The sequence below is a fragment of the Phragmites australis genome, chromosome 24 (assembly GCF_958298935.1).
Source record: "Phragmites australis chromosome 24, lpPhrAust1.1, whole genome shotgun sequence".
In the NCBI taxonomy this organism is placed as follows: Eukaryota; Viridiplantae; Streptophyta; class Magnoliopsida; order Poales; family Poaceae; genus Phragmites; species Phragmites australis.
This window is the reverse complement of record NC_084944.1, coordinates 14,664,931-14,691,270: the sequence shown is the minus strand read 5'-3', so window position 1 is coordinate 14,691,270 and position 26,340 is coordinate 14,664,931. Positions and strand designations below refer to the sequence as shown.

The window sequence follows — 26,340 nt, the reverse complement described above, 5'->3', positions numbered from 1 at the left end:
AATTGTGAGAACAAAGTTTTTGAACCAAAATTCTTCGACCAAAACTTTGTACACAGAATTATAAACAAAAATTCTTACCAAAAAATGCGAACTCAATTTTTTTAGCAAAATGTTTAAATTGAAAAAAAGTTTGATCTGAAAATTTTGAACTAAAGTTTTCCTGGAACCTTTCTCAAAAAAGTAACCGTGCAAACATTGGCTGAAAATTACTTAAACATTTCTTCCAAAAAAATAGAGAAGATAGGGAAGAGAGTGAAAGTGACACAAAGATGGCATGCTATGTTGCCCTTTCCGGCGGGAGAAATTTTATTTTATGAGATGGTAGATGATAGTATGATCTACGCTATTATATTTCTGTTAAAAAAAATTCATGACTCCTAGTATGCGGTTTAGGTTGGCTCTTTTTTATTTCTCCTGGTACAAATTGTTACTTGAGTTCAAATTTTATAAGATGTTAGATGATAGCATGCTTTTCACTGTCATATTTTTGTTGGAACTTTTAGCGACTGCTAGCATGAGGTTTTGATTGGTTGATTACACAAATTATTTTTTTTAACGGTGACAGTAAAAATACTTCTCTGATGGCCATCGTTGGCTGCCAGGGGCGGTGTCAGGATTTGATCGCTGGGTGTGCCTGGTGGAAACTTTCGAATCCAATATACAAGTATAAAATTTGCTAGAAGTACAATAATACTACAAGTTCTCAACATCATAAATTGAACAAATAAGTTTGAGATTTATAAAAAAGTATAATATAAATAGTCTAAATATGAATAAAGTCTTACATAGATCGACACATATAATATTACAATACTTACACTAGAACTCTACATGAAATTAAGTACCGTAATGGCCAAAATAATTGGTTCTGTAGAATAACTAATTAAATAAACCTTCTGCATCCATGCGCTCTAAAATGCACCATTCCTCTTCTTTCAGTAGAGGGAACAACATTCCGAATCTTCGAGCAATTCTTCAACACATCACTACTGAACGTGGAGGTGAAGTGAAATGCGTTGGAGAACTGTTTGTTCGATAACACCATTAGTATATGTGTTGAGGTAACATTCGCAACAAGAATTCAAGAGGGAAAAATATATTTGAAGCATAGCTGGTGCTATCAAAATAGTGTGGCATCAGTGATGTATGCTGTGAGACATTGGGATTACCTCGCTTTTTCCGGAACTCGAGCCTTGTTACATGGGCAACAACTTCCACATTGGCTAGGGGCTGCTCTGGATTATCAAGCTAGGTGTACAAGACACATGATTTGAATAGAAGAAAGTCTCCTACATCCACCTGCACAAGCACAACGACATGATTATACCTATGGTTGATAGGACAATGAATTTTTTATTTTAGAATTGGACTTGATTACATAGCCAAACAATGCATGGTGTCATTATTTTTGCCTCAAAAAATCTTAAATATGCTAATTTGAGGTTGTTAATACCAACTTACATAGGCAAACAGGGAACAATACTTCTTGCAACTTACACTAGATAGGGTTTGAATTATTATGAACCGCCCAAAAAAATGCTAGTCACTTATCGGTTTTAAGAAGTCAACATGATCGACTTCAAGAAAACTAGGTCTCTGCCCCTCAAAGGCATATGCAGTTGAGAAGGGAAGCTCAAATGCTCGGTGCATCAAGAAACCTCCAAATATTCATCCGTGCAAGTTTCGTTGTTGAGGCTGGCAGATAAAAGCATTCTCCACGCGTGTATCCCTCAGCAAGATGCTATATCTATCAGCAAAAGTAGGGAAATCAGAGAAAACATGCTAATTTCACATTTGTTGCAACACATTCAACTTCTTAGCCTTAGCACGAAGTTTATGTATCCATTTTCGAGCCCTTCCTTCTGTCTTCTCTTTTCCTTTTTTCTCACCTTATCACGTGCTTCTCTTCCTCCAAATAGTTGCTTCTCTTTCGGTTTCTGGTGAAAGGTGGATTACTAGAGCAGATTTTCCAGAAATAGAATCACGTGCAACAAATGTGAAGTTAGCCGTCAGTGCCTTTGGATCAGATTGAATATCCCGTATGTTGCAAGATAAGTCAGTTAGAGAATAAGAGAAATTGAAAATCTAATATATGCATTATTGTTCAAATCAATAAACAAGTTGATAATCAACCTTCTATTCAGTTGTAATGTTCTAGCAAAAATACCTTGATCAACCTGAGTCACTTCAATTTGTATATCAATTGAATAGCGGCAATAGACCACTCTAATGGCCAGCGGTGCTAGCGGCAACAAGCCAACAAAGTCACAGTCTCTTATGCAAGATTACCCTAGAGTTGGACCCATCAGCATACTTCACGATGTACATGCACCAACTCTGCTCGCGCGGGACAACGCGGCGGCGGGGGGGGGGGGGGGGTTCAGCGGTGGGTCGATGTGCGGTGGGTCAGCGTGGGCACGTGAACGTGTATCTAGTCTCTAAGTGTGGTTTTGATAATTAATGATAATGTCTATAGACTATTAATTGTGTTGAGAATTATTAGTAGTTATTCTATAGGTGATGCATGGAATATTAAGCATGAATTCATTAAAGAATGTCATATAATCAAAAGAGATGCATCAAGATTAATGAGTTCTATGTGATGCTCAGGTAAGTGGTGACAATACATATGGATTAACAATTATATTGAGAATTGTTAGTATGTTGTTTCATAGGAGATGCATAAGTGATAAATCATGGATTCATTGAGGAATTCTATGAGATCAAATAAATACATCGATATCATTGAGCTCTAGGTGATGCTCATAAGATAAAGGAGGAGCTCAAGAAGATTAACGATAAGAGTGAATGCTATACCACTTGTGGAGATTAAGTGACTAAAGGTATAAGATTGTCGATTGAGTTTTATAGACCAACCAATGTGTTATGTGCTTGAGAGTGAGTAGGGTTAGGTTTCATATGAATATTGACAATAAGAGTGAAGACCAAGTTACTTGTGAAGTGTTGGGGAATGGGCATACTATGCTAGCCTAAAACAAAAATTTTCTACCATATTCACCCAGGAAATCATGCTAGTAGAAGATCATAGATCGTTATTGCTCGACGCGCAATGCAGCGAAAGAAGAGTTCGAGTAGACCGATCCAACGTTGTGTGTGTCAAATTCCTCAAGCAGCTTCTCGATCAGATCCGCAACCAGCCCCGCGTAGGTGGTCACGCTCCTCAACCAACTCCGAGCAGGTGGTCGTGCTCCTCGACCAACTCCGAGTAGGTGGCGACCAGTCCCGAACACGTCGTATTCAACTCACCGAGAAGATCAGCGCCACAATAGCAGCAGCGTTTCTACGATATCCACACGTACTGGGCAGAAAGGTCGAGCACCGATGTGCTAGCACCGCATGCACGGCTAGGGTTTTGGAGTGGCTCAACCTCAGCATGGCCTACCCACACCTCTCCTTATATAGAGCTTGCCAATGGGCTCCCACGTTGGAAGACCTTTAGGACTATAATTTCTCATGAATCACAATCCAATCAAAACCCATATACGAATCCAATTTGCATGTTTTGTTCCAACCCATTAAGTGTGTGACCCGTTAGGTTCATGTACAAACGGTTATGACTGGGAAATCCTTTCCAAACTGAAATCAAAAGCGGTCCCTAGCAGGACATGTCGACTCCCGAGTATACATAAAAGATCATATCAGCTGAATCTTGATATACACATACAACGATCCCTTCACCTCATGATACCAGTCAAGCTCAAGGCGAGATACGTGCCACTTTTGTGATAGCCCGACCATTCACTTGATCAAGTAGTGTATTCATCATGACTAACTCTTTAATAATATTGGCATGTCCATGCACTTTCTCAATCCAACTACCTTGAGGGACCTATAGATATCTCTCTCGTTATCAAAGAGGGGCAAATTTCATCTTGATCGCTCATACCCCACGGCATGTTTCATGATAAACCCAAAAACTACCTTTATGACTACCTAGTTACAGAATACTGTTTGGCAGCCTCAAAGTATGCCACTACACATTCCGGGAATCAATGACAATCTCATGTCTAATGATCTGGCAGGTACACCATTTTAGATAACAACTTATAGCACATCTTAAATAACAATCCCAGCAGTATCTCAAGGTAGGTCAAACCAACATCATGTTCTCTAACATAAATGTCTACATTATTGACTTGGTATCTCTATACCTATGATCCATGAAATATGATCATCAATCAATACATGTGATAGTCTTATGTATCATCACAATGATATGCGACCAGGGATCGATTAAGAATAAGATCATGATATAAAACAAAGAGTTTCATGAACAAGTTATATACTTACCAATCAATATAAACGATAGTCATTTTTGGAATAACACATTATTCAGAAGTACATTAACATAGACGTGTGATACAATCATCTTTACGATTGCCTCTAGGGCATATCACCTTCAATCTCCCACTTACACTATAGTCAATGATGTAAGTATCTAATACCCATAGCTCTCATGTGCGCCTAATGCTTTAGCTGTAGGAGTGGCTTTGTTAACGGATCAGAAGTATTCAAATCCGTGTGCAACTTGCATATCTTTATGTCACCTCGATCTAAAATCTCTCGAATAAGGTGATAGCGCCGCAGTATGTGTTTGGACTTCTGATGCGACCAAGGTTCTTTGGCTTGCGCAATGGTTTCACTATTGTCACAATAGAGATCCATTGGACTACAAGCACTAAGCACCACATCTAACTCAGAAAAAAACTTTCTGACCCAAACAACCTACTTTGCAGCTTCAGAAGTTGTGCTATACTCAGCCTCCGTTGTGGAATCGGCCACTGTTTCTTGGTTGGAACTCTTCCAACTCACTGCTCCTCCACTGAGGCAAAACACAAAACCAGATTGCAATCTCGAACCGTCCTTGTCGGTTTGGAAGCTAGCATTGATGTAACCATTTACAACAAGCTCTTTCTCACCTCCATAGACTAGGAAAATATCCATAGTTCTTCTAATGTACTTGAGGATATTCTTTACTATTACCCAGTGAGCTTCACTCGAGTTTGATTGGTATCTACTCGTAACACTTAGAGCATAGGAGACATTTGGGTGTGTACAAAGTATGGCATATATGATGGACCCGATAGCGGAAGCATACGAGATCACACTCATCCTCTTGAGCTCATCAGTGGTCGAAGGACACTGACTCTTGCTGAGAGTGATGCCATGTGACATTGGCAAGAAACCTTTCTTGGAATCCTGCATATTGAACCTTTTTAATACCTTGTCGATATATGTACTCTGGCTAAATTCGATCAGCCTTCTCGACCTATCTCTATAGATCTTTATGCCCAATATGCATGCTGCCTCTCCTAGATGTTTCATTGAAAACTCTTTTGCAATGAAGATTTGACAGCATCAAGCATCGGAATGTCATTCCCAATCAATAATATGTTATCTACATATAAAACCAGAAACACAAGTACGCTCCCACTAGTCTTTTTGTAAACACAAGGCTCTTCTTCATTCTTGATGAAACCAAACCCTTTGACCACTTCATCAAAACGAAGATTCCAACTCCGAGAAGCTTGCTTCAACCCATAGATAGACTTCTGCAGCTTGCATATCTTCCTAGCATTTTTTGGATCGACAAAACCTTCAGGCTATGTCATGTACACATCCTCACTTAGATTTCCATTAAGGAAAGCCGTTTTGACATCCATCTGCCATATCTCATAGTCATAATATGCGGCAATTTCTAGGATGGTCCGGATAGACTTTAGCATGGATGAAAATGTTTCATCATAATCAACACCTTGAATCCGCCTAAAACCTTTTGCCACCAATCGTACCTTATAGATGTGAACATTTCCATCAACGTCTATCTTTTTATTAAAAACCCATTTGCACTCAACTGCTTTGACACCTCAGGTGGATCAACCAAGTTCCAAACTTGATTATCGTGCATGGATTCTATCTCGGATCTCATGGCTCCAAGCCATCTCTCAGAGTCCGGTCCCACCACCGCATCCAATTAGGTCTTAGGTTCATCATTGCCCAACAATAATATATCACGCTGCTCCATGGTTAGGAACATAAACCTCTCAGGTGCGTGACTAATCCTTTCTGACTATTGTGGGGTTGGTGTCTCCACAACATATTCTGTAACATCTAATTGTGGTTCAGTAGGAGCTGAAACACTTTCTGATGGTTCCCGAATCTCTTCAAGTTGCACCGTGCTCCCACTGATATTCCTTGAGAGAAACTCTTTCTCCAGAAAAATACCGTTTCGGGCGACAAACACTTTGCCTTCTTTCCGGTTATAAAAGTAATATCCTTTGGTTTCCCTAGGATACCCCACAAAGAAGCATTTATTTGATTTGGGAGTGAGCTTATTTGATGTCAAACGTTTTACATAGGCCTCACAACCCTAGATCTTAAGGAAAGACAACCTGGGACGCTTCCCGGTCCATATCTCATATGGTGTTTTCTCTACAGTTTTAGATGGAACCCTATTTAAAGTGAACGTAGCGGTTTCTAGAGTGTATCACCATAAGGATAATGGAAGATCATATTGGCTTATCATGGATCAGATCATGTCCAACAAAGTCTGGTTCCTCCGTTCGGACACTCCATTCCATTGAGGCGTCCCCAGTGGAGTCAATTGTGGAACAATTCCACATTACTTTAGATGATCACCAAACTCATGGCTCAAATATTCACCTCTACGATCAGATCGCAGAAATTTAATTGTCTTACCAAGTTGATTTTGTGCTTCATTCTGAATCTTCTTGAACTTTTCAAAGGACTCAGACTTATGCCTCATTAGGTAGATGTAACTATATCTACTAAAGTCATCAGTAAAAGTAATGAAGTACTGAAAACCATCTCTAGCGATAGAGCTCATTGGTCCACATACATCAGTATATACAAGGGCCAACAACTCACTCGACCTCTCTCCTTGACGGGTGAAAGGCGCCTTAGTTATCTTGCCAAGTAAATCTCACACCTTGATTTTCACTTTTCTCAATTTTCTAAAATTTTCCAATATTTGATTATAGGTTGAATAATTAAAATAGGAAAAAACCTCTTTTCTAAATTCAAATTCAAATTTGAATTAAGGTTATTAATTGTTTGTATGCATTCATGCTGATTAATAGGCATTTAGGTTTTATTGGATCTTATTGGATTTTATTTGAGCTCCTTCAGATTTATTTGAATTTGTTTGTGTTAAAATGATTTCCAAAATGTTTTCTTGAGCTTGTTAAATTTCCTAGAATTTTTAGGCTTTATTTGGTATTTTATTGGATTTTATTTGCTTTCTTTCTTCTATAGAAATTCTCCAAAACAAATATAAAAAAACCTAAACCTAATCTAGCCTAGGCCCAGCCCATCCTCCCTCCTCCCTTTAGCGCAGCCCATTCCCTCCCCTCTCTCTCTCTCTCTCCTGCCTCGGCCTGTTTTCCCTGGCCCGTTCCCTTCCCTTTCTGCCTGGCCCAGTCGCGCCAACCCGCTGCTCCTCCCTCTCCCCACCTGGGCCTGGCCGCCTCAGCCCAGCTCGCGCGCGCTCGCCCGCTCAGCTGTTCCGCAGCGCAGCTCTCCAGCCCGCTCACCGAAGGTGTCTCCACCCTTTTTGCCATCACGCTGTGCCGTCGACGTGTGGAGCCCACTTGTCACACCCGTCGTCCTCGAGTCGAACTCGGCCAACTGCTGCCGTGTCCGAATCGATCCGCCGTCACCCTGGAGTCCTAGCGCACCCCACCTTCCCGAACCCACCTATATATCTAGCCCCGATCCTCCTCGACTTGTTCCCATCGCCAACTCGTCAAAACTGAGCCCTCTCGCCGAGACTCATCTCGCCGCCGCCGCCATAGCCGCTGCCGCTGTTCGAGCTCGCTGCCCCGCCGATCCTGAGCATCCCGGAGCCTTCCGAAGCCCACCATCGGAGCCGCGTGACCTACCCGAATCTTTTCTAACCCTCGCCGTCGCTGATAGATCGCTAGAGTGCCCTCTCTGACGAAGACCGGAGCCCTCCGCCGCCCCTCGTCGTTGCCGAGATTCTCTAGTGCCGAATCGCTCTCGGTAAGACCTCAATTGGAACCCCCTTACCCTCCTGAGGCTTATCCGCCTCTCACCGTCGCAATCCGCATACTGGAGTGCCGTTCTGGCCAACTCCGACGTGTCACTGTCGTGCCCGAGCTCGGCTCCGCCGTGGACTTCCACCCTGTCGGTGTCCATCTGTCCCCAAACATCCTCAGCCGTCCGATTAGCAACATACGGTCTAGATTAAAGCAAAGGATACCCCTTCATCTACCTATGCCGTGCTGCCACATGTCCATCCTTTGATCCAGTCAACATCTCAGCCACCTCACACGCCACATCACCGTCCACATCAACAAAATTGCTAATGTGTCATCCTTGTCACCATGCCACATCAGCTAAAGCAGCCCAGTCAATATTTCAAGCTTTTCTAGTACAAAAATAATTCCAAATAATTCCTTTAGTTGGAAATTTTGCAGAAAGACCCCTAGACTTTTCTGTAATTACAAAAGAGCCCTGTATTTTTATAGATCAGTCCCTAGGCTTTTCCATAATTACAATTAGGTCCCTTATTTTTACAAATAGGTCCCTGAACTTTCTGTTTTATTCAAAATAAGCCCTTTTCTTTTTCAGATGAAACCTTAGAATTGTTTTAGCCATATCTTCTTCGTTTTAGCTCCGTTTTGAGTGATTCTTGCGCTCAAATTTTTCTAAAAATTTGATCTATCTATCCATGCTACTTTTAAGTATAAATTCTCATATCTTTACAGTAGTTTTTCCTTAGTAACATCTAGATCTCTACAACCATATCTTTTTCCCCAAAAGAACTATAGTCAATCTTTTCTATCTTCCCATGTGAAACTTTAACCCTAGTTCTCATCCCTTAAACTTTCCTCGATAGTGGTCCTGTCAATTCTGTTCTCCTTGTTCAACCCAATCCAAGATCCCAGTTTATTGTTCTGTTTCTTTTGGAGTTTATTAGGTGTTTATTCGATGGTGTTTTTGTTTATCGATAGAATTCACGATTAGTCGACAACGCTTCGGATCTGTTCGAGGGATCTCAAGACTAAGATTTTGACAATACTGAGCAGCATTGGGTAAAAGGCAAGTGTCCTTGATCATATTGAACCTATGTTTTAAATATTTTGTTTTACAAAATTGCATGCAATGTCTGTCAATATGATGAGTAGTCACCTATGTTAGGGTTTTCCCTAGATTTTTTCTTATCATCCCTTGGAACCTAGATGGTTTATGGTTAGGTGTCTTTGTGGGTAGATTGCTTACCCATGCTTTTGGGATGTTGAGAAGTGTCATAATCTTGACTAATGAACATATACAACAATGGTCGTTAATTTGTTAATGGTCTAGCAATATGGAACCTTAGGCCTTGAGCAAAGGGGTTTAGATGGTTATCATGGTTATGATGTTGGTTTAGTGTTTGCTCAAGTAACCTAAGTAAGGACCGGTTCGTGGAGCGATAACCCAAGAAGTAATGTACCAACCACGAGGCTGATATGGGTAAGGCGTGACATACTGATTAGAGTCTATCCAGTGTGTGTTGTGTCAGCGCAAAAGGAGGCTTCTAGGTAGGAGTTGAACTCGCGTAAAGCCTGGCGGTGAAACCTAGTGGGCAGATACATACTGGTTTAGTCTCTGGTTAGTGGAAAGTGCCATTCAGTGATTCTTGGTGGTACACCACTGGCGTGTGTTAAGTGTTTCGCGAACACGACAACATGAAATTTACTGACTCGTGGGGAAAGATGGACAACCTCTGCAGAGTGTAAAACTTTTATAACAGCCGTGCTCACGGATGTGAGAGACTTGGATCCTCACATGATTAGTGGGTTGTGGTTATGAGTTTGGTTGTGGTTATGGTTCTGGTGCAGGGAGTAATAGATGGTTGTGGTTATGGTTCTGGTATAGGGAGTACTAGATGGTTGTGGTTTTGGTTATAGTACAGAGAGTACTGGACGGTTATGGTATGCAAGGTGGGGAGCCTTGTATGCTGGGTGTTGGATTGTATGGGTTACATTCACTTAATAATTGTTTAATACTTTTGAGTCCAAATATGTTTTTATTACTTGCATTTACGCAAATATACCATGTGTTAGCCTATTCTTGATATAAGCCTGCATATCATTATTTTTTCCACACTTGCTGAGCGCATCATGTGCTCACACTTGCTATTTTCCCTATGCCATGCGGCATGTATGCTGCTGCTCAGTGAGTGAAGATGTTGAAGACTATCAAGACGAGGTTGTGATGTTCTAGACGCGTGTCTCCTGGTCGGTTGCCTGCGGTGTTGTTGGGCACCAGTGCTTCTGCTCCGCTGCAGATATCTTCATAGACGACAATATATGTCAATTTTTGTGAGAGTTTAACGTTTATTTAATAAAAGTATTGCTTTTGTTACTTCACCTATAACGTCTTTATGTTTGTTGAATATCCTGGGCACACATAAGCCGCATATGGTTTTGGCCGTTAAAACCGGGTGTGACAGTAAACAAAATTCGCATGTATCAAATGATTCAAAATCAAATGAATCAAGAAGACCATATTTATAGAGCCTCTGCATGCGTTTCTCATTTATATGACCTAAGTGACAATGCCAAATAAAAGTGGGATTCATATCATTAATGTTATAGATAGGGACATCCTCAAGATCTAGAATATATAATCTATTCACCAATGAACAATTACCATAAAGCATACCATTAAAATAAATCGAACAACACTTGTTCTTTATTATGAAGTCATATCCATCTTCTTCCAAACGTGAAAAAGAGATAATGTTTTTGCCCAAGGCAGGAATGTAATAACAATTATTTAATTCCAAAACTCATCCAGAGGGTAGCGATAAGGAATAAACACCAACGGCCAACGCAACAACTTTTGCACCATTGCCAACACGAGCATCCATCTCGCCTCTCGCACACTTCCTAGTCCTTTTCAGTCCCTACAACGATTTGCAAGTATGAATCATCGATCTGGTATCAAATAGCCATGAATCTTTAGGAAGAGTAGCAAGATTAATTTCAATAAAATTTATACCTGAAGTGGAAGTCTTACTTCCCTTCTTCTTCTTGAGTTTATCCAAGTATAGTTTGCAGTTCCTCCGCCAATGGCCAGTCTTATGGCAGCGGTGGCAAGCATCAGAAGCAGCAGGGCCTGCCTTGGACTTTCCAACAGGTTTAGGCTTTGAGCTCGAGATCTCATCTGACACTTTAGCCTTGGACTTGCGCTTTCTTTTCTTACTATCTTTCTGAACCATCATCACATAACTAGTGCTCTTATTAATGCTTTCCTCAGCAGTCTTAAGCATCTCATGCAATTCAGCCATGCTCTTCTCCATGCTATTCATATGAAAATTCAAAATGAACGGCTCGAAGCTCATAGGGAGTGACTAGAGAATTACATCCGTAGCCAACTCAGGACTAAGGGGAAAACCAAGTTTTTCCAGACTTTCAATGTAACCAATCATCTTGATCACATGAGGACTAACTGGATTGCTTCTATCAACCTGCACGCAAACAAGGACTTGGTTCTAAAACATGCCTCGGAGTCCCATAATCATATCATCAGCATCCGCATTCTCATATTGCTTTTCAAGCTCAGAGGACATAGTGGCAAGCATGAGACAGGTAACATCGAGTGAATTGTTGGTATGCTTCTCGTAAGCTCTCTGATTAGCAATAGATGCATTGTTAGTTGGTTCATCAGGATAGGAAACCTCTAGAACATACTCATTTTTCTCTTGTTTGAGAACAATTCTTAGATTTCTATACCAATCAATAAATTTTGTTGCAGATAGCTTTTCTTTTTCAAGAATTGAACGCAAATTAAAACTGGAATTGGCATTAACAATAGGTGCCATGATCTACAACATAAATAAATATGCAAAGTTTAGTACTATGTTTATGTAAACCTTTCATTAAACAATTTAACAAAAAATACTCCCACTATATGTTTTGAAACTGTTTCCCTCTAACGACATATAGTGGAACAAGATCCATATTCAACTAGGTTCTAGTGAGCTTTGGTATCTGAAAGTACTTGATGTCGACTAGAGGGGGGGGGGAGGGTTGAATAGTCGTTTCTAAAATATTAAAACTTTACAGTGGATCAGACAGTGCCCGAAAACTCCAGCTCAATCTGGATACTCCGGGTTCTGGAGTATCTAAGTTCACCGGATTATCCGGACTATACAGGAACTCAAAATCAAAGTAAATCTACGCAAGTCTAGTTTGGTCTATGAGTTACCACATGCTTTATAAGATGTATATGCTTCTTTTCAACAACAACCTGCACCCAAATACTCACAAGCAACAAGATTGGCGCAAATCCCCAAATATCAACTTGAATGAGTAAAACGCAAGAAAGTAATGGAGACAAGGATTTGTTCCCGAAGTTCGGCCTCCTCACAAAGAAGTGCCTACGTATCTGTTGATGAGCTCACAAAGAGTTAGGTCTCTTTCAACCCTATCCTCACCCAAGCGATCACAAAGATTGAGCTAGGGTTCTTACTCAAATCAAGGGTGATACAAACTTCCCATGGCACTCCACAAAGATTTGGTGCTCTACGGGTGACTCCTTTCCGTCTAGAAGCACGAAGCTTCAAGAGTAAAGAATGCAAATCACAGCTTGGCGAATAACTTAAATGCTCAAAGATTGGATTTTTGCTCTCTTGCTCTAGATTTCACTCCCCAAACCCTAACTCTCAAATTTTGCAAAGATCAAAGCACTAGAGGGGTTTGGGAGGGCTATTGAATTCTTTTAAGGTGTTTGTTTGCAGGTAGCTCAGCATCATTGAATGGAGGGGGTGAAGAGGTATTTATACCCTTCCCCCAAAAAGTAGCTGTAAAACAAAACATTTAAAACATAGGTTCAAGATGATCAAGGACACTTGCCTTTTAACCAATGATGCTCAGTGTTGACAAAATCTTGGTCTTGAAATCCCTCGAACTGCTCCGGAATGTTATCGACTAATCGCGAGAACTACCGGCAAACAACACAAAGCAAACACTAAGAACAACATACCAAACATCATTAGAACACTTTAAAAGCACTATGGTTGGATAGGTAATATTATAGCAACATTTAGACGCAAGAATCGCCTAAATTGGAGTTAAGATGAAAAGAGAACAGCTTTCAAGAGATGGATTAGACTGAAAAGGAAATGATGATTTTTCGGAACTATCTTCCTATGGGAAAGGTTTTATTGCACAATCACTATGTCAGGCTTGACATCATTATTGCACAGGATTCAAGAAGTGTAGGGCAGACTAGACTTCGCTGACTAGGCTAAGGAGAATGATGTGGCGCTGATTTGGCAAGCTATGCAAGTACCATCTTAGATTAAAGAAGGGATACGCTGAGATCTAGTCTCGACCACCTATCTAGAAGCAGTCATCACTGTTTTGCCGCTACCTCGGATGACCCCTTCCAAAACCAACCATACCGCTGAATTAGTCTTTCCACGTTCTACGCCATGCTTCCCTCATTTCACTGAAACACCACTGAAGCCTGACATCGATGTCTATGGCCACGTGTCTGATCGCCATCTCCAACGAAACCCGAAACACCACCGCTACATAGAGTCACCAGTAGTATCCTTAACCTAGAAGCGCAACCTTCAGCCTTTTTGATCAGGATTGAGGTAGGAAGTTGGGGTAAGAAGATAAGGGACTAGAAGGAGAAAACCCAGCTATACTATTAACTATAGAGATATATAAGGAATGCCGCTGTTACCAGATGCTAAAGCATTCCACAACGCATTCCAGCACTCAAACAGAAAAAAAACCAAATCACACAAGGCACACAACATAAACACACACTACTAACAGCGCTCTAACGTTTATGAAGATTAGGGAAAATCCTCCTATAACTCAAAGAACTAAAACTGGGAGCGGTGCGAAGGTAGATCTTCATGTCTTCAGTGTTGTGGTAGATGAATCTTTCTTGTCGTGATGAATCTTTATCTTTATCATATAAATTTTTACTCAAGGTAGGAGAACCAAGAGAGATCTTTAAGTGCATCCTCCTCGAATAGAGTAACTCGGATGGTTCAACAACTAATAGTTTGAAAGGAGGAGTGTTGGAAATTCATTTTTCTGAATAGATTGAAATAGGTAAGTAGAGAGAGAAATTAAGAGGTCAGAAAAGTATGGGGATAGATTTTTCAAAATAGGATTTTAAAATATAACCATGTGGCACGACCATTCTATCTAGGCATGCGTCCTAAAGTCAGTATGACTCTGATACCACCTCTGTTACACCCGATTTTAACGGCCAAAATCAGATGCGGCTTATGTGTGCCCAAGATGTTCAACACACATAAGGACGTCACAGGTAAAGTAACAAAAGCAATACTTTTATTAAATAAACGTTAAACTCTTACAGTAATTGACATATATTATCTTCTATGAAGATATCTGTAGCAGAACAGAAGCACTGGTGCCTAACAACACCGCAGGCAATCGACTGGGAGACATGCGCCTAGAACATCACAACCTCGTCTTGATAGTCTTCAACATCTTTGCTCACTAAGCAGCAACACACATGTCGCATGGTATACGGAAAATAGCAAGTGTGAGCACATGACGCGCTCAGAAACTGTGGGAAAGATAATGATATGCAGGCTTATATCACGAATAGGTTAACACATGGTATATTTGCGTAAATGCGAGTAATGAAAACATATTTGGACTAAAAAACATTAAGCAGTTATTAAGTAAATGTGACTCATACATTCCAACACCCAGCATACAAGACCATAACCATCTAGTACTCCATGTACTATAACCAAAACCACAACCATCTAGTACTCCCTGTACCAGAACCATATCCACAACCAAACAAATAACCACAACCCATAACCACAACCCACTAATCATGTGAGGATCCAAGTCTCTCATAACCATGAGCACGATTGTTATAACAGTTTTACACTCTGCAGAGGTTGTCCAGCTTTCCCCACGAGTCAATGAATTTCATGTTGCAGTGTTTGCAAGACACTTAACACACGCCAGTGGTGTGCTGCCAGGAGATCACTACGAAGCATTGTCCATTGATTAAGTCCTGGTACTCCAACGAATACCAGCCAGGTATCTAATCAATATGCTAAGCCTTACCCATATCGGTCTTGTGGTTGGTACGGTAATTCTTGGGTTGTCGCTCCATAAACCGATCCTTATATGTGATACTTGGGCAAAGACTTTCCAGCTATGCAACATCCAACTGGGAAATAACCAACAAAATCTAACATCTCTACTCGGAACGTATCCACAAGCCCACCACAAGAACTAACATCCCCTAACCCATTCTTTGCCCAAGTCCTAGGGTTTCATGTTGCTAAACAAGTTCATCATCTCCATTGCGTTTGTCCACTAAACATGTATATGACACTTCCCAACATCCCAAAAGTATGGCTAAGTAATTCTACCCAAGAAACTCATATCAACTACCACTTAGGCTTCAAGGAATGTAAATGAATAACTAGGTAAACCCTAACATAGGTGATTATCCATCATATTAACAGACACTGAATGCAATTTTGTAAAAGAAAACATTTGAAACATATGTTCAAGATGATCAAGGACACTTGCCTTTTACCCAATGATGCTCAGTGTTGATGAAATCTTGGTCTTGAAATCTCTCGAACTACTCCGGAACGTTATCGACTAATTGCAAGAACTACCGACAAAAAACACAAAGCAAACACTACGAACAACATACCAAACATCATTAACACTTTAAAACACTATGGTTGGATAGGTAAGATTATAGAAACATTTAGATTCAAGAATCGCCTAAATCGGAGTTAAGATGAAAAGAGAACAATTTTCAAGAGATGAATTAGACTGAAAAGGAAATGGTGATTTCTAGAACTATCTTCCTATGGGAAAGGTTTTATTGCACAATCACTGTGTCAGGCTTGACATCATTATTGCACAGGATTCAAGAAGTGTAGGGCAGACTAGACTTCGCTGACTAGGCTAAGGAGAATGATGTGGCGCTGACTTGGCATGCTATGCAAGTACCATCTTAGATTAAAGAAGGGATATACTGAGATCTAGTCTCAACCACCTATGATGGATCAAAAAGGCTGAAGGTTGTGCTTCTAGGTTAAGGATACTACTGGTGACTGTATGTAGCGGTGGTGGTGCAGGTTTCATCGGAGATGGCGATCAGACACGTGGCCATAGACACTGATGGTGGGCTTCAATGGTGTTTCAGTGAAACGAAGGAAGCATGGCGTAGAACATGGAAAGACTAACTCAATGGTATGGTTGGTTTTGGAAGGGGTCATCCGAGGTAGCGGCAAAACTGCGATGACTGCTTCTAGGTTTGGTGGTGACCGCAAACAGATACAGGATCGAAGACGCTCGCCTTCCCAAAGATTGGCTATAAAATTTGAAAATCCATTTGAAATAGATATGTTCATATATTCCGGGGACATAATGCTATGGCATAGTGTTGGGTATATCATCCACTGAGAGGAAGAACGATCAGCAGAGATGAGACGGGTGATGGCTGCAACATGCTGTGGTTGGCAATGGCGTCCTGGTCGTGTCGTTGCACAAATCGGGATGGGCTCCTAGGGTCACGTAGAAGACTTGATGGGACATGCCGTGACGCGTTTGTGCATCCATAGGACTTTCGGATTGACAGGGAACGCGAATGCAAATCCGGTGCTTGTGCAGAACGCGTCCAGAAATTGGACAGCGGGTATGTCGACCTTGATTACGGTGGTTTGGCTGCTCTACTGGCCGACCCAGTTGGTGAGAGCATGGGGAATATCATGGGACATGCACCGGTGAAAGGGCTTGGTGATTGGTCCTGTCGGTCGGGAACGTTGATGCCAATCGGCTACAGCGTAGCTATCGGCAACAGCGACGATTGTGGCAGCGTAGATCGGGCTTTGGGCGGGGCTAGGGCTTGACTAGTGACTTAGTATGATGATAAAAAAAGTACTAAGGGAGGAGAAAAAGGGGTCCTCTCCTTGATTTGATGGTCGAGGAAGGAGGATTCACGGAGAAGACGACAAGGTAGTGCATCACGGGCGGCGGTGACGGCGAACGGACAAGGCAGCAGTGACTTCTAGGGTTTGGTGATGTGGAATAGGGGTAGGAGAGGGTATGAAACTCATATTTATAGGGCTAGGGGTAGCTGGTTGAGGTGGAGTCCAAGCCGAACACGAATCAGATTCAAGTTCGAGTCGGTTATGGTTTTTTTTTTCTCAGCTCTCTATTCCAAGGATGATATCTCCATCGTCCTGACTCCAAATTAGACGTTTCTTGACTCTAAATTGTACTACTCGAAAAGATCTACAATGTTGGTATTCATTGGAACTTATGAAGATGCTATCTTGATTTCCAAAAATGCACCACAAGATAAACTGTTTGAACTTGGATTTATCTGCGCAACACTGATTTCGGGGGTCATAACTCCTAGTTCCATTATCCAAAAGGGAACTTCCATATGTTCAAATCAAAGCTCTCGATGAGACCTACAACTTTGGTATTTTCAAGATTTGCATTTGAGGCTATTCAGGACTCCGCGAAAATTGGCAGATTTCGTGGATCCTTTGTTGGGCTATGTAGAAGACTTAGCTAAGGGTTTGAACTTGAGCAAGATTGAGTCCAAAGACACTTTAGGTATATCTAGGGTTTAGAAAAGAAAGTTTTGCAGAGAAATTTTAATAGGGTTTGAATTTGAATTGAGCTTGGATGAGTTTAAGAGAAACGAAATAGATGAGATTAAACAAGAATAGGAGTAGGTAAGAAATTTAAATTTGAATTTGGGTAGAATTTTGAGAAAGAGGAGAAATTGGCTTTAAACAAGGATTTGTATAAGATTTGAATTGAACTGAAGAAGGATCAGGTATGGTGAAGCATTGAATAGATGATGAATTCAAAGACTTTGAATTCCAACCATTAAGATCCTTAACTTATTCACTACTGAGTTTTGTAAAAACCTTTTCAAAATCTTTTTCACTCAAAACACCAAAGAGAAAGAAAAAGAAAAAGAACTCTAATGCATTTACCTGGCTCCTAACAAAACTCAACATGCAATGCACACAAAATAATAATCTATATTGATTGATTGATTAGGAAAATAGGTTTTAAACCTATTCTACTAGTGAAGCTATTCAATAATCTTGAATTTTTTTAGAAATTTGAGAAATCTGAAAATCAGGGTGTTACATCCTCTTTCCTTCTCCTAATTAAGCCGATTTGTGGCAATAGATTGCCGTATGGAAACCACCCTAGCCGGTCCACTTCCTCCCCCTCTTGCACCTATTTAAGCCGGCCATTACCTTCTCCACAAAGTTCCGCACCCGAGCCACCCCTTTACCCTCATTTCTTTCGCCAGAAACTCCACCGCCGACACCTTCTTCAACTCCGATGAAGCGCGCCGCCGCCTTTTCTCTCTGTTTTTGAGCCATCTCCGACCATTTTAACTCATCCTCCAGCCTTGCATGACTCTTCGGTGTCGAACCTGTGGCTTGTTGTTGTCGTTCGAGCTGCCGGAACCCGTTCCCAACGCTTCACTAACCACTGTCGTCGTCTACCTCATCACCAACCGACCACCACCCTTCCCGGCCTTTGAGCACCCCAAGGTGACGATCCCCACGTGCCCCTCTTCACGTTTCACCACTCTTTGGTGAGGTTTAGCCGCCGTAGAGCCAACCTGGCCGCTCTCCAACCACCCCGCTGTCGAGTGCATGCCCGCCGGCTCCTTCAGTCCATGGTAGACCGATGGACCGAATCCCCTCCCTTCGATTCACAAGCCACAGACCCAGTCCACCGCCCTTTGCCTATTAAAAAATAATCCATATTTGCTTGATGACATCACCCTACACAGTAAAAAAGATTTTCAGTATAAAAACAAATCAGTTTAATCTCTGAAATTAAGTAAAATTTGCAGAAAAATCCTGGAACTTCAAAGTTTATAACTTTTTGCTTGTAGCTCCGATTTGGTTGATTTTCATGCTCAAATGTTCGTAGCGAAATGTAAAATGTTTTTTATAGGGTTCTTACTTAGTTTTAGTACTGTTTGGTGTACTATTCTTAGTTATTTCCCTTGTCTGCTTTTCCGGTGTGTCAATTAGGAGGTGATCAGTTCGAGATTCTGCAAGATCAAGTTTTCAAAGACTTCGAACAACCCTCAGCTGAAGGCAAGTGTCCTAGAACATTTTGCTCCTGTTTTAGGATTAATATGTAGTTAGTTATGCTTCATTGGATGCTTGTCTAATTTGGAATCCCATGTTAGGGTTTACTAGCTCTTGTATGATTATCCTTGTCGCCGTTGATGAATCATGGGTAATGAAGGGTAGATATGCTAGTGCTGTCATAGTTGGGTAAATGTTAATTTTGACTAATAATTATTCAATAAGAATCAGATATGGTAATTTTGTAACAACATGGTATAGGGGTTTCAACAGAATGGTTGTATGATGATGGTGTGGGAATGCACGTGTGCGCGTAATGCACAGTTGGTTTGTGGTTGTTCTTGTGTAGAGCTTTGTAATATGTGAGAGCTTTTTGTGAAGAAAATATCTTGTAATCTGCTGAAAAAAGGCTATCCCCCTTCTGTAACTTCCCTTCTTTCGTCCGTCCACGAGGCAGTCAAAAGAAAGAGAGAAAGGGGCGACTATAACGCAGGAGTCGTGGCGGTTGTATGCCACAAGGTCCCTATAGACAAGGGGACAAGTGAATCATCACTTTTGGGCGCAGGCAGCCCTCTACCATCCATCCCATTGCATTCCTCTCATAGAGTACTGTACCGTCTCAGACTAGATACATCTATGGAAAGAAAGGATTTCATAGAAAATCTGCATTTTTCTATTTTTTTGGATCCTTTGCAAGAGATGAAGATATTGTTTCTTCCGATGCTTGTGTTCATCTCCTTCTAGTCTCTTTCTATTGGCTCCCTTACTTTGTTGCGAGTTTTTCCTTTTTAGTTGTGATTTTTGTTTTTGGTTGAACGCTGAAATTTTCCCACCTTGAGAACTTCTTGTTGCTAGAGGTATAAAATTCACATACGAATGTATACAAGTGGGTCTTGAATTTTCTTGCCTCTAAATAATCAACTCAGAGAGTTTTTTTGTTCTAGTGCTCTCTTATTTGGTTCTAAGTTTTTCTTCCATCAAAGTTGCTATCTTTTGTTGTGATGATGCATGGGATGAGTGCAAATAGAACCTAGTTTTCATCTACACCAATGAGCGCCATTTTCCTTCTTGGAAACTTCCATAGCAACTAAGTTTCTCTCAGTTTTGCTTCCGCTTGAGTTTTGAGGTGCGTTAGGTGATATAAATAGGAGAAGACCATCGATTTTGAAAGAAATTTGTGAGACATCTATTCACCCCCTATCTAGTACCATTCTTGGTCCTACATGCTTCGACTGTGGAAAAATCGTGGAGAAAATGGGATGGACCTTTCTTGGTCAAGGGTTCAAAGAAGCCTAGGTCTTACTACTTGGCTACGCTCGAAGGAGAAGAGCTCCAACACACTTGGAATGCAGGTAGCCTTTACAAGAATTATGTATAACTAGTTTTTTGCCCATGCGTTGCAACAGGCGTAAAAAATTTGTTAAACAAAAGTGACATGATACCATAACAAGCATGGCACAACCCTGACAAAAGAACATTGAGGTATTATCAGACTGGAAACAACGTCAATGTACCAAAGACATGTACATTGTACTCACATGTGGACTAACGGGAATGCAAATATTCATGGCAGTGCAAGTGCTTCATCTTCGCATCATATAAAAACTATAGTTTATATCAAAAGCACATAAAAACCGAAGATTATACCATACTACTCTACTTAGGAACTCTGACATTATATAAAATACAAAATGATGTCACATGCATAGCCATAATCTATTTCTATTTACATTACTACTGAATTTCCCACCGTCTCAATTTTCTAATTGGTTATGTTGTGCTTTGCAGTCCACAACAGCCTAACCCACGTCACAATGATCCATCTTGGCTCACGTCATCACTTCCCACCTAGCCCGCATCACAAACAAAATGAATTGTACAGTTGCATTTACAGTTTGGAAAATCATGATACAGGCACCAAAAAGGTAAAAACATTAGTGTACAGCAAAGACCACGCCAAAATTGCAACGGTTGCATCGTGTGTTGAGATGTGGCCACCTTTGACCAGTGCATGACTGGGGGAAAATGACAGCCAAATGCTACCGAGTTAGCAAAAGTAACAGGAAATGCAGATGTAATACAGTACCATCGACGACCAATAGGAAAGAAGGGAACATTTAACACACATCAAGCAGATCGCTGATCAGGTGAGAGATCTGCCTGCCCATTCACGCTCCCTCCGCTTAAGCTTTGCTTGCATCTTATTGAATTTTTGTTTTCCTTTCTCAAGAAGTGGATCAACAACTACATAGTCATCTGGATCATCTTTTCTAGCCATTCCATCCCGTGAAGATCATATTTCAGGTCATCCCGAATCTTTACAAGATACATATATTTTCCCAAGGCAACTTACCTTCGAAGAATCAGACACAAATGTTAGCCGGTTGGTATGCCACCCTGTGTAATCCTCCTCATCAACGTCCTTTTCTGTGATATCAGTAGTATGGTTCGTACTGAGGAAAGAAACCTTGAACTTCTGTAACTTTTCCAAAGTCAACAAGAAAAATAACGTGTAAGAAACATGTGGCTTTGGCTACCCAACTTGAAGAACACAAAGGTTCAAAGACATGTAAAGTTTCATAAATAAAAGCACACCTGTAAATCAACCGATGTCGTAAGATGGCCTTACACCATGTCTTCGTGACAAATATAGTCTAACATTCCTACCTTAAAAATTCTTGTATTAATTGTAGAGATATATAATAAAAGGAAAGGGTCAGATAAATTGGAGAATCATTTTTTATTCGGCATCTTCCTTCACATTAGCATTTCCTTTTTCTTCTTAGTGTTTAAAATGACAAGCAAACGAAAGGTGATAAAGTGTAATAGGAAACATGGCATGCTACAAAAAAAACCTCGATCTTTCAAAAAGTGTAATAGGAAACATGGCATTTTTTAGGCTGACACAGGGAAGAACTTCAGCAGAGTCTCCAGCTAAATTAAAAAAAGAAAAAGAAAAGGAAGGAATAGTAAGGCCCAGCGTTTTCATAGATAAGATCTTTTAAAAAGTTCAGTAATCATCCACAAACCAATGGTGACTCAAAGATTAATCCAACAGGGATCCATGATAAGAGAGCATGAAGTGTTGCCAAAGTAGCACGGATGAGCTCAGGTCTTTGTGTTGCAGATAGGACATATAAACATAGCTCATGAATGAGCCGAAACTCACTGCCCAACAACAAACAAAATTTGGTTACAATGTTAAAATAAAAATATTCCTACCTAAAGTATACAATATGGATCAAATGAATATCTGTTTATCAAGCGGAAGCTTTAAGGCAGCCAAAAAAGATACAAGTTGAAACCAAACCCAACCTGTTAAGTGAAGACTTCAGGTTTTTAGGTCCTGGTTGGATGCTAAGTTCTTTTGGAGTTTTTAAAAAATACTATGGTCTTATAAAATTGGTTTTAGAAAACTTGGAGGTGTTTGGATGTAACAGATCTTGTAGTTTTGAAAACCATAGTATAGCCAAAAGTGTAGTCTTTTTGAAGTTTTAGAAATACCACACAAGATCTCTTTTTTCTAAACTATGGTATTGTGTGGCTCTAGTTTTTAAAACTGTAGTTTCTCAGTACAATGTTTTTTTAAAAAACTACAAGATTCAAACATGCCTTTAATCTTTTGTCATGTCATTCCGCAAAACTAAATAAGATAGAAGCAGCACACAATTTCATACCAAGGACTGTACTAAGCAATGCACATTAATTAGATTTGGATCTATTTAACATTAATAGTACAGACCCCTACAAAGACATTCTTCTATCGATTTGTATATAAAGCTAAGTTTTAGAATAAAAAAAATCAATATAGCTTAGCTGGCAAACACAAAACAGAAGAGAAATAACGGTAATGTTACCAAACAAATTATAGATGCTTGTGAAAGGATTTGCCAATGAAAACTTGTCATCTTCCCCTCGTTCAATGTTATCATGATTTTGGATAGGATGTGCAGTCATCATCTCCTATAAAAGAATAAGGTCACACTATAAAAGAATCAACTCATCGCTGATGTCAAGAATCCTTTTTGGTACAGCTTCTGCATCAACAGCAAAATAAAGGACACAACATAAATTAGCTCTTGTAACATGTAAGGACAATCGACATAAAGCAAAAGGGAGGTCGGGAGTTCTTACTATCAATTCCAAGCTGGTTGACATCCGCAACAAATTTTCGATGCAGTTCAACTGACCAAACAACTCTTGGCTTCTTGGCTGCTGAGGGTTCATCACCATCTTGAAAATCATTCTCCTCTCTGTTATCTTCCTCATCACTATGCAGTTCCTTCCTCTTCTTGCTGATCCTCCCACTTTGGTCAGGAGCCCCACCAATAATCTGTCTGTGCCCATGGCATGAATCTGTGCTTGGTGGCTTAGTGAATTCTTTGCAAATACCAAGATTACTGCGTTTGCGTTTACTAAACTTCCTCCTAACAACATGCTGCCATATATATTCCTAAGCTCTTCAATACGAACAGGTTTTAGGAGATAGTCACAGGCGCCATGAATTATCCCCTTCATCACAGATTTTGTCTCTCCATTCACAGATAACACTGCACAGGAATGTACTTGATTAACATCCACATTTGACATGTGGAAACAAACACCATTACTCACCAAGAATCTCTTACTATTGAGAGCACTTGGTTAGAATAGGAAGATCTAAAAACTTAGATATGATGATAGGGAGGTCCATTTCAAGTCCTATAAGCTCAAGGAGCTTAAAGCCATCCATGTCAGGCATATGTACATCACTGATAACCAGATCAAACATATCCTTGTTCTCCTGTAATAGCTTCAGCGCAGTAATGGCCTGGTTGGTTGTTGTTACTGTTAAGGAAGCATAAGGTACTCTTATCAGTTTACGATAGTCTAATCAGTATAATATTGGATTGTATCATAAGACCATTAACACATCCTTTAGTTCTAAAATGTGCTACCAAATTCAGAGATAACAGCAAAGACTCTCCCAAACATAAATGCGACAAACATGTCAGATCATGTAAGGAAAAAATTATTCTGCATGTGGTAACTATTAAAGCTACAGAAACAGTTAAGTGGTACTCCGTAGTAATTACTATATAATAAATTACAAGCAGCAGCATAAAAAGAGTGTCCTAAATATGCATGAATGTACAAAATTAAGCAATTTTGATTTCTAACAATTGATAATTGATAACTGAAAGTACAATTAGCTGAATTGATAATATAAGAGTAACACAACAATGATCAAGCAACTACTGACCATGGTATTGGCAGCGCCACAGGAGGGTCTCGAGAACCTTGAGGCACACCGGGTCATGTCGACCGCGAGGACCCGCATGCCAACCGTGAACTGATCCCTCTCCCTAGTCCCCATCATCAATCCCTTCTTCTCCTTTAACCTCACAGCGCCCAGAAGCATCCCAATTCTCACCGATTCAGAGCAGGAAACAAAGAACGAAGCCCAAGAACAATTTTTTTTATCCAGTACTAACTCAAATGGAAGCAACTTTAGGCCCCAAGAACAACCTCCCAATTGGCTCAGTTCCAAGCAAGAAACCTGGAACATATTTGGAGAAAACTGAGCTGAATAGTCAATCCTGAGAAGCTAATGGCAGACAAGAACAAGGTAGAGGAACTTCGCCTCAAACCTTACACACTAACACAGCCTGATTCGGAGGCGCACCAAGAAAGCACCCAAATAAGCTGAAAAAGCGAAGGCCCAAAAGCTAGCAACACCTACTGACAAAACTACACCTGAAACCAATGAAAAGCGCAAGTTGACTTGTCGATGGGCGTTTTGAGCCCGTCGGCGAGGTCCGCCTTGGCACGAAGCTCGACGGTGAGCGCCTCCGCATCGGCCCGCCTGTCGTCCAACTCCTTCACATCGGATGTCCGCCTTTGCACGGAGCTCGGCGGTGAGCGCCTACACATTGGCCCGCCGACTGTCCAGCTCCTTGCGCATCTCCTCCATTTTCACTGCGCAAAAAATTAAAGCAACGCATCAACCCAAAACCCATACAAACCAAATCTCGTCGCTAACGCCAGGTTCATGCCGAGGTAAACCTGTTTGAATGCGCCGCTCCCGATGAGATCTCCCTTTCACCACCGGATCGGCAAGATCCCCTCTCCTCCTCCTTCTTCCCCTACTGTGCTACCCCCACCTCTTCTGTCGGAGGCTGCGGGCACGGGCGGCAGCAAGAGGCGGCGCGTGGGCGAGGGGCTCTTGGACGCCATCCCGAGCAGCCCCACGCCCGCGACCTGCAGAGGCAATTACTGATCCGCTCCCTGAACCCACCACCAGCGGCGGCGGCGGAGGCGGAGGAGGAGGATGCGGGCTCATCGAGGGTGGAGCCCGTGCGGAAGGATATGTAGCGGTGCACGGAGTTGCGGACGCCAGAGGTGGCGCATGGGCGAGGGGCTCTTGGACGCCATCCCGAGTAGCCCCACACCCCGCGACCTGCGGAGGCAATTGCTGATCCACTCCTTGAACCCACCACCAACGGTGACGGTGGCTGAGGAGGAAATATGGAGCGGCGCACGGAGTCACAGACGACGTCCGCCGGCTAGGGGGCTACGCTGCAGCAAGCTTAGATTGGGTTGGGGAGGAGGCAGAGGCGGCGACGGCGGCGGCTGGGTGGCGGAGGAAACGGGGAGGAGTGAGGGGATGAGGGTGGAGGAAATGGAAGCGGCTGCAGCGGCAATGATGTGGGGAGGCAGAGGCGGCGACGGCTGGGTGGTGGCTTGGATCAGGAGGAGGGCATGGATCGGGGAGGGACGGGCAGGATCGTGAAGGGGAAGAGCGGGGTTGCACCGGATGTACGGGATCAGGTGGAGGCGAGATGCGTGGAGGCAGAGGAATCACAGAGGAATATGCTGAGCGGACGGAACACGCCTTACTGTTTTTTTAAGTAGGAGAGATTGAAGATGTCAAGAGGGACCTTCGTAGTAATAGGCGAAGTCCTTGTAACAAATTTACTTTATGAACTTTTAATTTCAGCATTTCAATTCAAGCAATGTACAGGTATTGTACTCTTTTCCTCACAGGGGAACCCCTTGTCGGGGCGTGAGGTTTTTAAAGAGGCAGTCACCTTTGTAAACACTTTTGATTATAAGAAATTACCCCTAAGAAAGCATATGCTTCGATAGAATTAGTGTGTAATTCACGGTGGAAGTGCTACAAGCCT

General features: G+C 41.5%; 2 pseudogenes; both read right to left on the bottom strand.

Moving 5' to 3' along the window:
• Positions 1 to 879: 879 nt before the first annotated feature.
• LOC133907204 (acyl-coenzyme A thioesterase 2, chloroplastic-like) lies at positions 880 to 18,448 on the bottom strand (annotated as a pseudogene).
• Positions 18,449 to 21,040: 2,592 nt separating this feature from the next.
• LOC133907044 (two-component response regulator ORR22-like) lies at positions 21,041 to 26,026 on the bottom strand (annotated as a pseudogene).
• Between the last annotated feature and the right edge of the window lie 314 nt (positions 26,027 to 26,340).